At 46.5% G+C, this 14283-nt stretch overlaps 1 pseudogene; it reads right to left on the bottom strand.

Annotated features, from left to right (window-relative positions):
• Window positions 1-7213: 7213 nt before the first annotated feature.
• On the bottom strand, window positions 7214-13923 carry LOC144373307 (homeobox protein CDX-4 pseudogene; annotated as a pseudogene).
• Between the last annotated feature and the right edge of the window lie 360 nt (window positions 13924-14283).

The following is a 14283-nucleotide window of genomic DNA, read 5'->3' as shown; positions in this document are numbered from 1 at the left end:
GGGTCAACAGAGGTGAGGCAAAGAACCTCACCCCCCCCCCTGCTGAGACCTCTCCACAGGTGTGGCTGTATACTGGACCAGTAGTCAATGACGGGTAAGATCCAATTACAATGGTACCAACCTAAGACAGGAGGCTGACGCCCTGAGGTCAGCTCATCCGAAGACGGGTAAGGACCATATGTAGTATTGGACAACCTAAGGCAGGCACGGTCCATAAGCCACATGCTTGTTGTTTAAACAGAGAGGGGGAGATGTTGAGAGCCACAGCCAAAGGGGCCCCAGCAAACTTCCAGCTGCCAGCAAGCTTCAGACTGCCCCAGCAACATCTAGCTGATTGGCTCCTCTGCGGTGATGTTCATTGGGCTGTTTCCCTGCCCTTCAGACTGCCAGCTGATGATTGGCTCACAGCGGCCCCAGCAACATCTAGCTGATTGGCTCCTCCACGGAGCTGCTCATTGGGTGACTTCTTTGGCTCTGCCCACGCAACCCAGCCAATCGGCCTCAAGAGCAGGAGGATTGTGGGATGTTGAGAGGCTGGTGTGGGGGAGAGAGGCTTGTGGAAGCCGGTGGTGGCAGTTGGGCTCTGAGGGTTTTTCCCTGGAGCTGTTTTGTTTGGCGTTTGTAGTTCTAAAAATAAAGTTAGTTTCTTTTTGACAAGTGGCTCCTGATTTGTGCCAAGCCAGACTTCGGCACTCCATCCCACAATTTGCCTCATCTATGAAAGCAGGGTGATTTTGTCCATCTCCTATGGTAGTTCTGGGGATTGAGTGAGATGACCTATACTTGCAGATTTTAAGCATATCTGGGCTTTGATGGGGAAGGGAAGGGCTGAGAGGAGCTTGGAGATAGAAGAGTGCAGTTCTGCCCTCATTCTGCCCCTTCCGCTGAACTAAGTAGCTCCAATTATACCCACTGTACATTATTATTCTCCTTCATGAGACTTTGTAGACAATTTTATAGAGTGGAAAAATATTTTGCAAACTACTAACCAGATGAAGGTATTTAATGAACTGAGAAGCACAATCCTAAAGTATTGAAGTCCATTCATTCATCGGTTTGTCATCTATGGATTGTGCCTGGAGCTATTCTAGGCACTGGAGAGAGAGCAGTGAACAAAGTTGAGGGAAGACAAGCAGTCAACACATATACTAACACATACACATGGTGTCAAGTGCTACCAAGAAACAGGAAGTGGGGCCAAAAGGTGGGGTGGTTAGGTTGTCATTATCACAGGTGGTTAGGAAAGACTTTTTCTGATAAAGTGATGTTTGGATACACAACAGGGATGGAGGAGCTGAGCCGTGCACATAGTAGGTGGAATACTGTTCTGACAGGCATGAAGAACAGTGAGTAAGGTGGAGCGAGGGAGGAGAGGAGGTGCTACGGCAAGATCACACAGCACAGAGGACTGTGCATCTCATTCTGAATGAACTGGGGAGATGCAAGAGGAGGAACATAATCGGATTTGCCTTTTAGATGGATCATTCTGGCTGCTGGAGGTGGGGGAAACCGTGCTGCAGGAAGTAAAAGTGGAAATAAGAACACCAGTTAGAAGGATATGGTAGAGACGGAGAAGCAGGAATGCAGAGGTGGTGAACAGGGCACAGACTCAAGATGTATTTGGAAATTAGAGCCAGTAGTACCTGTTGATGGATCGAACACAATGTGACAAGGAAAAGTCCACAGTGGTTCCAAAGTTTGGGGCTAGACAACTGGTGGATTGGGGCCCCTGAGATGGAAAGACAAAAAGATATAAATTGGGAACAATCTTGGCAGGAAAAGAAGAATGGCCAAGTGACTTTAATTGGAGACACCGCTCAACTTTGAAGAGGAGGTAACCAAATGGCTAGACACACAGGCCTGGACTTCAGGGGAGACTGGGGTAGAGACTGACCATGAGTTCATTATGCATGGAGGCTACTGAGTACTGGGAGAAGCCCAACACCTAATAGTATCACTTGTCAAGACCACTTTAGGAGGAAACAGCCATTCCTTGGTCATCAAAATCCACCGAGGTTCAAATCTCTTATGTAAAATGGCATAGCATTTGCACATAACCTACGCAATGCTCCCATATACTATAAATCATCCCTTGATTAATTATAATACCTAGTACAATGCAAATGCTATGTAAATAGTTGTTTTACTGGAATATGTAGGGAATAATCACCAAAACAGTCTGTACAGGTTCAATATTTTTTCAAAATATTTTCAATCAGAGGTTGATTGAATATGCAGATGTGGAATCCAGGGATACAGAGGGCCAACTATCATGTTGGCCCTACTGTATCAAATCACCCATTAAAAAATGAAATGCACCTAAAATAGGTAATTTAAAAATTATACAGTGTCTTTTTTTATTTGAAAGGTTTATAGAGAAGGAAGAAAAAAAAAACTAAGCTTCCAAGATACAAAAGTATAACAGTGGAGATCAGGAAGAAGGGAGCCAGTGCTGATTCTCCAACCCACCACCAAACCAGGGCTCAGAACAGAGCTGCCAGTCCAGATGTGTCAAGAACAGAATACACAATTTGATTTAGTTAAATAGGTTTAATTACAAAAGAATATTAGGCTGATAGGAAAAGTTTTCTTCCAATTATATTTAAGTGGAAATAGAAAAGCTCCAATTATTTAACAGAAATAATATTTTTGATGGGAGAAAACAAAGAACTTCATTAAGCAGAAAAGAAGACAGGTTGAAGGAAAAGGATAAATATAATGATTATAACATTAAGCAGTAATAGGCTGCATTCAGCTCCTGGTTTTATATGTCATGTACTTAGCAGTCCTAAAACAGCCTTTCCCAACTTTTAATTAAAATGCCTTTGAAAACAGAAAAAAAATCACAACTCCATGAAAAACCAGGATAATCATATTCTAGAAAGACTAGGGAGATTTTCCTCTAGGAAGCCAATGGAACAGGATGGAAAAATAAGAGTTGAGGGCTTGCCTGGGCTGAACGCAGACACAAACCACTCTCCCTTCTCCAACATCTGCTCTCCAGTTCACGGTCTATGTCATGGGAAACTGGAGCAGCAGAACAACCCCTCTCCTTTAGGAACGCTGGTTTTCAAGGCCATCAGAATCCAAACACTTTCCCCCACAACTCCCCCTCTCCTTGCCCAACTGGGGACTCTTTTTCAACACTCAGTCAGAAACTGCCACTCCCAGAGATGGGCTGGGCTGGTAGCACACAAGTATGATGGACCTGGGAAGGTAAAACTGAAGACAACCCCTGCAGCACTGCACCCTGGGAGCTGGAGGCAGGGTTTCACATCCACAGGCCTCAGCACCTTAGAGCACACAGTGAAAGACCCAATCTCTCCCCAGTGTGAACCTGCCGCACACGCACACTGGGGACCGGTCTCCAGAGCTCCATGCAGCTCTTGGGGACTCTGAAAGGACCCAGGGCAGAAGTGCCTGCAGCAGACCAGCACATATCCAGCCATGAGGAAATGCCACAGCTGGACACAGTTCCCTCCACTGAGGACAAGCAAGGAGACACCACCACCAAATTAATAAATACCAGTAAAAATAATAGAAAGCCCAAAGAAATGCCACTGCAGAACAAGTGGGAAAGAATTTCCCTGCCTAGACTCAGCAGGAGCAAATCACTGACATAAATATTTTAGAAATCGTATTCTTGGTAGGCAACAACCAACCTTTTTGACACAGGAATGGAAAGCCAGGAGAACTGACTGTGATGAAAACATAACAAAATAAGCAGGGAATTAAATGAGATAAGAAAACATTTCTGAGAAATTAGAAATGTCTTTGGGCAGGGGACACTGCTATTATTCTGTGACATAGCCAGAGCTGAATGAAGGAGCTATGCAGTACCAACCCAGGTTCCACAGGCCTCTAGAGAAAGCACAAGGACCTGCTGCTTCACAGCCCAGGTACGGAGATGCCACCCTCCCTGTAAAGATGGTCCTCTACTAGGAGGTAATATATTTTAATTCCTGTCCTGATCATCTAATCATAATCTACTAGGTTATGATTCACTTTATGAATAACCAACAGTTCCCATTTTTGATAAAGTAGATGTAGCTGGGAAAGCAGAACAGCTATCTAACAGAAGAAACTCTATTAGACCATATGGAGAATACTCCCTGACTCTAGACTCATTAGGGTTAGGCCCTAAAGAGCTAAATTAATGGCATTTCTCCAGATTCAGAGCAATATTCAAGGCCACTTATAACCATTAGGCTCCATACCTCTTTGGGTTTGGATACATGTGCACGTAACTTCCTCCTCTTCAGAGTAACTCCCCATGCTACTATTGTGTCTGCACTACACTAGTTAAAGGGTGCAATAATTGTACAATGCTTCATCCTGCTCAAAGTGTTTTCACATCCATTATGTCATTAGAGCCGGGCAGCAACCCAGGCAGGAAGGACCCAGATCAGGTGTCTGCCCATGTCCAAGCCAAAGAGGTGAACTGCAGAAGGAAACAGACTCCTGTGGCTTCCCAGGACATGCAAGGAAAAGGACTCACATCCCTTGGTTCCACTTCTGGCCACTTGTAAACTTCAGGACAGAGTCCCCCAAATCTAATACCCTAGCCATGAAAACATCGGTCAACACACAGAGTGATCCTTGTTGTTCTAGGTGAGGAAGGCATGGAAGGGTGGCTGTGGGCTGCTGCAATGTTCCATTTCTTGACCTGGGTGCTAGAAGTGCTCAAATAGGAGTAGTTCTTGAGATCAGTGTGCTTCTTCTACATGGAGGTTTCAATTCAATAAAAGTAAGGTTATGCTGGAAGCACAAGTACCTTTCTAACCCCAGGCTTGCCTTTGCCTCTCTCATCGCCTCTAGGTGTTCTGCATTCTCTCTCTCCTCCCAGGGTGAATCACCCTACTTGTTAAAATTGTACTACAGCAAATGTTAGTAAATGATGTGCCTTGTGGTGGTGATTAAGTCAAATCAAACACATTTGTCACTGAAGAGATGGCCTCCAGCTGTTTATCTGGGAAATATAATTGAATACTAATGGGATAAACACTATAAGTTGCCAGTTTTATTTTCACTAAAGGTGCAGGCTAAAATATTACAGGGGGATTTCTCCAACTTTAAAACAAAGAGAATATTTGAAATGTGCCATAACTTTTCCAAAGAATTTAACATAGGTGATTTCAAAATCAATTATTCTCCCTCTAGCCAAAGTGGAACAGAAAGGATGCCCTTATTTACATGGTACATTTGGTACTTTATTTTAACCCCAGACTTGCTATGCTTACTTCCAACATACAAATTCACCCCTGCATCTCACCTTGCATTTGGCTGCATTTCCAACTTGTAGAAATGCTGGTCATCTCTTCTTACCCTTGAACCATACTTACTATCAAATAGTAGTTATCAAGATTGGGACAGAAGTGAAAATGGGCTCCAAAAATGTTTGCCTAATGACTTGACAAAGTGAATTTATAACGCAGAAGACTATGATACTACAAATGGAAGTGAGATGTTTGAACAACATCATTTCACTCAAAACAGATGACATTCTACAATACTATTGAAACATCCTAGGCACACTCCAAATTGAACCACACATTCGAGTCCCTCTTTGAGGATGCCTGCTATCTCAGAGAGGTTTAAGATCCTGAAAATACAGCACACACAGACTCAATAAAGACACCAGGACATCAGTTAATTCCTTGACTATCTGGTCCACCTAGTTGCAAAGGTATAAGGATGAACTTCCTGTCTCCTTCTTGGATAAACCACTGACACAGGGAACAGTCAGGAACCATACTTTAAAGTTCCCAAACTCAGGTTCCCAGAACTGTTTCATGACTGCTGTGAAGACAGAAAGCATGCGGATCAAGCATTCACTAGTTACAGGGTAGTGTAAAAAGGAGGCCAAACAAGCAGTATTGGGGATACCACCAGAGCCTGAAGGGTTGGGGCTGAACCTGACCAAGAGCCAGGAACAAACAGATCAACAGTGGCAGGGAGAGTTGGAGGGAAATGTGACGAGGCAGGCGACAGGCTGGAATGCAGGTGGCAATCCATGAGCTACCCTTAAAGGTCCTTTGGAAAGGTAGAGCCCAAAAGCAGAGAAGTCCGCCAAGTGGCCAACTTTCAGAGTGAGGCAGAGTGCTGGGCTCAGGATACCTTGAAGGATTCCTAGACCATCCATAGTTGAGATGAAATGACTCCATTACACACAGCACGAGATGCTCACTTCTCTCCCCCACACCTCTCTGCATGTGACGCATCACCTCCCACTTTCCAGAAAGCTTCCCCCATGGAGGCAACACCAGGAAGGCAGAGACAGAAGACAGGGCATCGTTAAGTTCTGCCCCACCACCTCTGGGGGAAATGCTTGCCTATTCACTGAGCAACAATTTTCAAAGAAATCCGGCCTCCTTGCTTTGGAGCTAGAGAAACACATAGATATTTTTTGCACTATCAAGCCATAACTTACCTTTCCCCTCAATGATTTTCCCATTCAGAATTCTTTTAAAACACATACAGGGGGAAGATTGGGCTGGCATGCACGCTAATGACATTGTGCTCATTTTCCTTGAGCACAGCCTGCTCAGAGAATTGTCCTGTCACACTTTTGTTTTACTCTCTGTTCTGTTCTGTAACGCAGTTGTTATGCTCTCACTTGGCAGGCACAGCAGAACCAAAGGGATTACACACTTAGCATCTGGAAATAGTCCACCATCATCAGAGAGCAAAAGCTGTGCCTGCTCCTTTCCCCTACGCCAAGCAGGTAAAACAAGAGGAGGGAGGTTCATTTACCGCCCAGAGCAACCCCATCAGAGGAATCCAGCGGGCTAATGGGAATCACATGTTCAAAGAGAGGATGACTTATTCTGGAAGTGCAGCCCACATGTGGCACATAAGCGAGAGAGAACTTGGAAAGACTTAGGTGATAGGCTTTTAACACTGTCAAGGGAAACATTCACATGCTCAGATTCATGAATTCTATGCCAGCATATCATTTCTCCAAAAAATGAAGCATAACTCCAGACCCTTAATGAGGCAGAGCCAAGCAGAGACTTAGCAAGCAGTGTGCAAACTCTGGGCAGCCTGCTAGGCTCACTGGTGTCTCATTCTTGCCTCTGTGCAATTTCAGCAAGCTAGAATGCTGTAGAGCCAAAGATGATCAAACCCCCAAAAGTGACATTGTCATAGACAAAAATCTTACCATTGTTGGTCTCAATCTTTTTTTTTTTGAGGGACTAAATGGTCTTTTTTATTTGCTATTTTTATTAGCTAGTGAGATGGATTCAGAGTCACCTCTTGACAATTTTTGAAACAGTTATCTTGTACGGTTATGACAACTCTGTTAGCTTCTGAATTATACACTTAAAAAGGTATCTAAGGATAGATAAATTTCTGCTTACTATCTTCCCACCCCCTAAAATAGCATAAAAGAACACACTCAGCATCAAATAACAAACACAATACAAAATACAAAAATGTGCCTCCTGGCAGAACTGTATTATATATTCTGTTCATAAGCAAGTTTCTGAAATTTTGAACAGAGTTGCAAAGGCTTATGATTCTAACTTTTTGATTATATAGCTTACCACTAAGCTTCCTGAGTAACTTGACAAATAGCACAACACATAAGAGGAGTTTTCTGGTAATAGTTTCTAAAAGTCCTCTGAATAATCTCTAATCCATTGTGTGTCCACTTGTTCAAAATACTGACTTATAAGGAATTACACCTGTCTCAACTACCCTGCTGACATCTTATAGACCAAACAGATGCTGATAAAGAAAGGACACTTTCCATTTCTTTTTGCCTTTCTTTCATTCAGAAACTATGATCTGCTGTATCTCAATAGGCTGAAATCCACGAACTGCAGATGGGGTAGTGAAAAAAGTGTTAGGCAGTTCCCCAGGGCTGATGGAGCCAGAGTCACTTTGCACTGAGCCTCCACTGTTCTCAAACTGGGAGATTTTCTTTTTTGATCATCTTTCTCTCCTTGGCTCTGCGATTCTGAAACCAGATTTTCACCTGTCTCTCAGAAAGGTCCAGGTTAACTGCCAGCTCTGACTTTCTCCGGATGGTGATGTATCTATTGCAGTGGAATTCCTTTTCCAACTCCAGCCTTTGATGATCTGTATAAACCACACGATACTTTTCTTTTGTCCTGGTTTTCCCGGTCACCTGCACAGTTTTGCGCATCCATGCATAGGGGCTGTGGCGGCTCCTGCTGGAGGAACTGGCGGTGCCGGAGTCAATGGGGACCAGTGACCCGCTGGCTGAGGCTGGCAGGCCACCGCCGCTGCTTCCACCGCCGGCGGGGCCCAGGCTGCTGTAGTCGGGCGAGCCAAAAGCAGCAGGGCTCGAGGTCATGTCGTTCATGGGCACTGTGCCCATTGTACTGGACGGCCCTGGGTACGCGCTCCAGTCTTCCCGCGGGGGACTGTAGGGTGAACTCCATGTCCCCAGTGATGGCCCATGAGGATCCATGTTGGTCATATGAGGATACCCCATATAGTGCGGGTAAGCTGGGGCAGCAGCGAAGTTGGAGGCTGGCAGCGGACTTCCACCGCTCCCAGTGCTGCCCACCCCCGCGGTGCTGCCTCCTCCCGGGCTTCTGATAGTGCCCGGATACATGCCCGCTTCTTTCTCCAAAAGGCAGCTTCCATACATGGTGGCTTGGGTAGAAGAAAGAAGCTCCCTAAGCCATCCCGAGGTCCCTGTAAGGCCCCAGCCCGACTTTGAGAAGCAACAGAGAATTAGTCAGTAGCTGTGCCGCAAACTCTTCTGCGCCCCTTAGACTACTCCATCCCGATTCCTGCCCCCGAAGGTTTCCAGGTGACTGGTAGCGGGGGTATAGTTCTGGTCTCAATCTTTAATGTGCATCAGAAAGGCCATTGGAGGCCCAAGGGGCCCCATGCAAACCTATCTCAACAGAATTTCTCAAGATGGGACCTGGAGTGTGTGATTGACAATAGTACCAAATGTGAGCTAGCTGTGACCCCATTCAGAACAACAGCTCCTCAACAAATATTGGTTTGCAGATTGATTTATTTTTGCATCTCACTCTACCATCTGTGATAATGGAGAGTGAATGATTTCTACTTTGGAGAGGTTTTCATCACAGAATATTCCATGGGAGGACATTTCATTTGAATTAAAACAGAGAGAAAATGCAGAAGGCAAATCTCCACAGGACCTGTTGGCTCTATTGCCAGTCCTTTCCCACCTCATCTCCACTCCCACTGACCCTCAGCCAATACAGCAAAGGCAACAGCTTTACGAAACCTGGTGTCCAGTTCTCAAGTATTCAAATAAATATAATGTTCCCTGCTGAAGGAGAGCCAAGATTGCTTTTCACTTGTAAACTATTCACATGTGGGCCCAGGCCAAGTGCAAATCATGCCCTGGCCTTGTCGAAGAGCTGGCTACCATGCAGGGGAAACAGCCCAAGACAGGCAGTGCAGAGACCCGGAGCCATTTCTGCCTCTGTCACTTAGTAGCATCAGGACTCTGGGAAAGCATCCTCACCTTGAAACAAGGTCGTCAGAGAAGTAGATGGCTTTCCTTTGGTGGCATTCACCCACCCACCTTCCCTCCTCCTCACTTTGACCTTCTAATCTGCTCCATTCTTATATATTAGGGGGCTCAACTGGGAATGTGGGAAGAGTAATGGGGAAGAGCTTCACCCTTGGTTATTTATGCTTTGCTCTTACTGCCTACTCCAATATCTTGGCCCTGTTCCTTTTTTAAAAAATATTTTTTAGCTGTAGATGGACATAATACCTTTATGTATTTGTTTATTTTTATGTGGTGCTGGGGATTGAACATAGTGCCACACACATGCTAGGCAAGCGCTCTACCACTGAGCCACAACCCCAGCCCTTGACCCTGTTTCTATTGTCCACAGTGGGTCCTGCTGACCCCAAGCTCTGCTGCTCTGTTTGTTCCCCTCCTGCCAAGGCCACACCTAATGGTACCAAGAGAGCTAACCCCTCCAAGTCAGCATCCTGATGTCTGGCCTCAGCCTCCCAAGGCCAAGGCTGCTCTTCCTCCCCTTCTCTGGAACCTATTTTGGTACCTAGATTTGTATCTTATTCCCCCAAAACAGTATCACCCTGGATTCTCACCTTTTTAACTGCTGTTTTACTACAGTTCTTGGTCACCTATTTTATATTCCAGTTCTGTCTTAGACTCAACACCCCACCCTAGCCAGTGACTTGGCCTGCTTCATGTTGGCAGCCTTCAGAAATGTCCAGCTGGTACGGCCAACAGCTTCCCAAGTGCCCTGTTACTGGCTACTGCCTATCTACTTATACAGCCTGGGCAGCATCTAGGAATTTCCCCCATTTGCTCTTTATCTCCCCCTGACATCTCTGCAGCTAGGTGGAAAGCCTGCCCCATCCCCATCCTGGCTTCTTATCATTCCTTTCCCAGGTCACTGAAGTGTCACCTTTCTTCCTGAGCCTCATCTTCACAACCCATCATTTCCACCTTTCTTTGAAACTACACATCCTACCCTGATCAGAGGGATGTCCATTCTGCCACCACATGTGTGCCTGGGATTTTGGACAGTCAACCACTCCTTCCTTCCTGGGGCATTTTATACCTTGGGCCCCTGTGTCGGCCTTCTCCTGCTACTATGTTCAGTTACTGCACACTTGGTGGCTTAATGCAAATTTGCTATTTTTATTATAAATAAATCTTCATTAACTGGAGGTTGGAGTCTCACTGGGCTAAAATCAAGTCATTAGCTGGTTCCTTTCAAGGATCTAGAAGAGAATCCATTCCTTGCTTATTCCAGCTTCTAGAGACTGCCCACGTTCCTTGGTCTATGGTTCCCGTTCTCCATATAAGGACTCATTTGATTACACTGAGCCCAACTAGGCAATCTAGAATAATCTTCCCATCTCAAAATCCTTAATTTTGTCTGCAAAGACCCCTTTGCCACACAAGGTAACATATTCACAGTTTGAGAGGAGGCAGAGAGAAGGTCTCTCTGGAGGCCACCATTCTGCGTGCCATAGAGGCCATAGCATTTCTTCCTCGCAATCCATGTTGCCTCTCTGAGCACTCTACCATCCTTTCCCTTTTGGCTACTTATTCCCCAGTGATTTTTTAAAATGTTGGTGCTCCCTCCCCATGATTTCACTGGGGTCCCATTTCCCCTGGTCATAGCTCTCTATCTGGGTAGGTGGGAAGACCAGTGGTCCCAGCATGTGGTTAGCCCCAGGGGGGGGAACGATGAATTGCAACATCAGTGCCTCAGTAATGGCACCTCTAGGTGATTTTGGCTCCTCTTTGGTTTAATGATCTAAGAGGCAAGCTCCTTTTTGCAAGGGAAATAAACAGGCAGAAGGAATAAACATAAACATCTTCAGTATCCTCAATTTACTTTCTTAGCAGTCATCCCAGTTTTCCACAGCATGCTCCCTGGTGTTTTCTTATGGTGGTGGGAGGGACCCCTCAACCTAAACAAGGAAAGAAATTCACATAAGACAATGATGTGAATGGCTCTTACTTACCAAGAACTTGCCAAGAATGGCCTCAAGCACAACATGTGAAGTTTTTCAGCTTATTTAACTCCACAGTGAGCAGGGAAGACAAGGATTCGAGGATTTTTTAAAAAATATTTATTTTATAGTTGGACACAATACTTTTGTTTCACTCAATTATTTTTTACAAGGTGCTAAGGATTGAACCCAGGGTCCCATGCATGGGAGACGAACACTCTACCGCTGAGCCACAACCCCAGCCCTGATTCGGGGATTTTTTATATCACCTGAAGAAAGCATAGCCTAGGAGGAAAATGACTCTCCATATTCATACAGTTCAGTAACAAGCAGAGTCTGAACTTGAATCAGCAGCCCTGTCGATGTCACCAACACTCCATCTGAGAGGAGAGCAAGGACAGTAGTCTAAGGATAAGTGAAAGCCAATGGGAAGTGGCTTCTCCCAGAAGGCAACAACCCCAAGTTTTCTTCAGGCATAGAGACAAAAGTCCCTGTTCACTGGCACACTTGCCACCATTTCCCAGGCTCTGGGGCCAAATCATCCCATGTACCAGCCCCCAAAGTATTCAACCCCATCTCCCAGGGAATGCCTGACTGGCCACACCCACCCAACCTGCCCTGGGTAATTCACTCTGTGTTTTAGTCAACTGTCTCACTGCTGTGCCCAAAAGACGTGACCAGAACTAGAGGGAAGGAAAAGTTTATCCGAAGGTTCAGTTTCAGTCCCCCATTCCCCGGGCTCAAGGTGAGTCAGAACGTCGTGGCAGAAGAGCATGGCAGTAGGAAGCGGCTCACAGGACGCTCAGGGAGCAGAGACCCCAATTCCCAGACAGGAACTGTACACCCACTGCCACGCCCCCAAGGGACACCAGGTTCCAATCAACCCCACCAGGGATTCATTAATGGACTACATCAAGGTTGCAGCCCAATCATCTCTCCTCCAAACCTTCCTGCATCCCCCAAGCGAGCTTTTGGGGGACCCTCACATCCAAACCTCAGCACCCTGGTGAGTGGAAGGCACATCTGTCTGTTGGCTTCAGGAGACCTGAGGCCAAGGGAGCGCACAGCCCAGCGACCCAACTAGGCAGGCCGCCGGGATTCTGCCTGGACCGCTGCCCGGCAGTTCACTGACCCTCTCGTCTTCCCACTTCTGGGTCCGAGGCGGGGTCTCAGCTGGAGCGCCGGGGGACTCAGCGCTTCCTCGCTTCCGCACTTACCTGGTGGACACAGAGCTTTCCACCACCACAGTGAAAATGAGTTCTGAGGTGAAATGCGACTCCCGGCCTCTGAGGCAGGTGGCACGGCCCCCAGTGTGGCAGGAAAACCCAGAGGCCCACCCACAATTCCCTCCTCTGTCAGGGTCCTTGTCGCCTGAATTTGAAAAATGAAATACACAACCCAAGACAAGCGAGCCTGAGACCAGAATTCACCCAAGAACAGGAACCGGAGACCCTCCACACAGGAGAAGACCCGACTGCAACTTCTCTCCCTCAAAATGCGAGGCTCGCTGCTATTGGTCCAATCTGATGCTAATGAGGGTTTGAAAGAAGCACCAATGCTACTGGTCCAAATTTATGCTAATTAGGGTCTGGAAGCTCTAACGCTATTGGTCAGCTCCAGTGGGGACTTCCATTCAGGTCTGCCCCGCTTCCACTTCCTCTGCACAGGTTGGGAAGTGGGAGGTTGAGGTCAGTGGATGGTCTTTGCTCTGCCCGCGGCTGCGTGGAGCAACCTTGTCTACGTGGCAGGTGGGCACCTTGCCCGCAGTCCCTCGGACCCTACGCTTGTATGGCGAGCTCACATGGATGCAGCCCACCCCATGGCCTCTCCACAGCTCGGCTACAGCCTCTCTGCAGGACCTGGTAGACCCACTAGGTCACCTCTAGGAGCTGTGTCAGTGGGTCAAAGGGAGTTGGTAAGCCAACCCCAAAGAGCACTAGAAGGGAACATCCTGCAGACCTCCAATGGGGAACAGGATTACCCAGGCCTGCCCCTCCTCCCAGGTTGTCCCCATCTCCTGTGTATTAGTTTCTTTTCATAAATGTCAAAGCAAATGACTCAGTCTTGTTTTCATCTGTTTGGGCTGTTATGCAAAACACCATAACCTGGGCAACTGATAAACAGAAATTAATTTTCTACTGTTCTGGAGACTGGAAGTCCTATATCTAGGAGCTGGCAGGGGCTAGTTCCTCATGGAAGGCATCTTTTCCTTGTGTCTCACATGGCAGCAGGATGAAGGCTGGCTCTGGGGCTTCTTTGATAGGAGCACCAATTCCATTCCCAGGAGCTCTGCCTCCCTCCTCACCTAATCACTTCCTGCTATGACTGGATGTGAAATGTCCCCCAAAAGCTCACGTGTTGAAGGCTTGGTTCCCGTTGCAGTCTTTAGAGTTAGTACCTTTAAAAGGCGATTGGCTCTTATGGACTGTGCCCTCATCAGTGGATGATCGATTGATGGCGCACCTCATCACAAGCCCAGAAACAGTGGCAAAGTGACCATGAACTGAAGCCTCTGAAACTGTGAACCAAAATAAACATTTCCTCCTTTAAGTTGATGGTATGAATTAGTCTGTCACAACAACAGGTGACTGACACATGGTCCAAAGGCACCTCCTGGTACCATCATCCCTGGGGTGAGGATCTCAACATGAATGGGAGAGGCATAAACATTATGTCCATTTCAACTTCCCTCCAACATTGTTTCAAAGGAAAGAGTGAATGAAAGAGAGAGGCAAGGAGAGAATGGAAGGGAGGAAGGGGGAGGAGAAGGGAAACAGCCCCCTGCTCTGATTTGGAGAAACATTTTATTTGCAATTTCAT

The sequence above is a fragment of the Ictidomys tridecemlineatus genome, unplaced genomic scaffold (genome assembly GCF_052094955.1).
Source record: "Ictidomys tridecemlineatus isolate mIctTri1 unplaced genomic scaffold, mIctTri1.hap1 Scaffold_35, whole genome shotgun sequence".
Lineage (NCBI taxonomy): Eukaryota > Metazoa > Chordata > Mammalia > Rodentia > Sciuridae > Ictidomys > Ictidomys tridecemlineatus.
This window is presented reverse-complemented; position numbering and strand designations above follow the sequence as displayed.